This window comes from Prosopis cineraria, unplaced genomic scaffold (genome assembly GCF_029017545.1).
Source record: "Prosopis cineraria cultivar Desert tree isolate PC_DT_omini unplaced genomic scaffold, ASM2901754v1 PC10, whole genome shotgun sequence".
Taxonomy (NCBI): Eukaryota; Viridiplantae; Streptophyta; class Magnoliopsida; order Fabales; family Fabaceae; genus Prosopis; species Prosopis cineraria.
This window is the reverse complement of record NW_026555341.1, coordinates 23,890,063-23,891,524: the sequence shown is the minus strand read 5'-3', so window position 1 is coordinate 23,891,524 and position 1,462 is coordinate 23,890,063. Positions and strand designations below refer to the sequence as shown.

General features: G+C 29.8%; 1 long non-coding RNA gene across 1 annotated transcript; it reads right to left on the bottom strand.

Annotated features, from left to right (window-relative positions):
- Window positions 1–440: 440 nt before the first annotated feature.
- Window positions 441–1,178, bottom strand: LOC129321771 (uncharacterized). Its single transcript, XR_008596096.1, has 2 exons — window positions 1,105–1,178; window positions 441–652 (listed from the first exon to the last, which is right to left on the bottom strand). It is a non-coding gene; the product is annotated as an uncharacterized LOC129321771 (long non-coding RNA).
- Window positions 1,179–1,462: the final 284 nt, after the last annotated feature.

The window sequence follows — 1,462 nt, the reverse complement described above, 5'->3', positions numbered from 1 at the left end:
TCGTGTAGCCGAGCTCGCAATGGTCGCAAAGCCTCCTAGATCCAAGCCTAACTCCCTCTCTTTCTCCTCTCTTCTTCCTGCCACTCTCTTGTGCTCTTTGTTTTTTTTCCTACATTCAGTTTTGTAACACACCAAAATTTTTTTTTTAAATAATTTAACTCAACCATAGTTGGGTTACAGCCACCCAACACATTTTTATATCAATAATTTCAATATAAAATATTTTATAATTAACATTTCAGATAAATTTTTACCTCCCACATGCCATTAGGCTAAATCACATTTGTCCATCCTTATACTCCCAACAAGTAAACTAAATCACATTTGTCCATCCTTATACTCCTAACAAGTAAAATAAGCAATTTAATAAATTTTCAACACAAGCCAGTTATTTGGCCTTATAATCATGCCATTTTAACCAATCCAAAGTAAACCAAATATTAAAATTACAGTCATCCAAATTGTACTAAAAATAGAAATAGTTTGAAAGGCATGATTACATTTATATATTCATATAATTGACAATAAACAAAAAGCCCTAATATTGGCAATATAACACATTATAAATCATAAATTAAATACCCAAAAGAGACAGTGGATCTATACCACTAAGCCTCTGGGACTCCTCCACGTGTCACTCGTGGCTCTTCTCCTGAAAATTGTTAACCACACAATGAGACTCAAAAGTCCCAGTAACCAAAGCCAATTTATGATAGTGTATACAAACAGTTAAGTGTGTGCTTACTAAGTGAGAATTAAAAATAATATAATTCCAACAAATATAAGAAATATTATAATAAACACAAACAACCATCCTTATATCCCTCCATTAACCTCGAGCCGTAGCCCTCACTCGGTGCTAAATTACCCGGCCAAAGGTAGATTAGCCCGAGCCCTTACAAGCCACCTATTGAGCTCCAATAGGGGCGTACCACGTGGCACATAAATATAACAATAATAGCAAGTCTCCCAACACCTCCCACAATAATCAAACAAATTCATAATAATATTGCACAATATACAATATTACAAAATTCATAATTTTCTCAATAATCACCCAATTAACATGAAGTAACACTAATCACAAATTAAAAGCATAGTTACCTTGTGGCTTTTTCAATAAATTATTCCTTAAAATTTCTCTCTCACCACAATCTTCACCAGTAATACAATCTACAAATAACATATTATTTATAAATATTAGTTTCAATTTTTGAAACTAATAAAATAATTCTAATAATAGAATTAAAAATATAACATAATTCCTAATCTCAATCTTAATACAAATCTATAGTTAATACTATTAAGTAAAATTTTTAACTCCTCTTTTAATTATCAATAAACATTAATAATCTAAAAATCAAATTTTAAACTAATTTCTATTATCAAAATTTTCTTTTTATTTTATAAATTCGTACCTAAAATACCTAAAAATTAAAAATTAAGTCTCTAGCTTAGAATC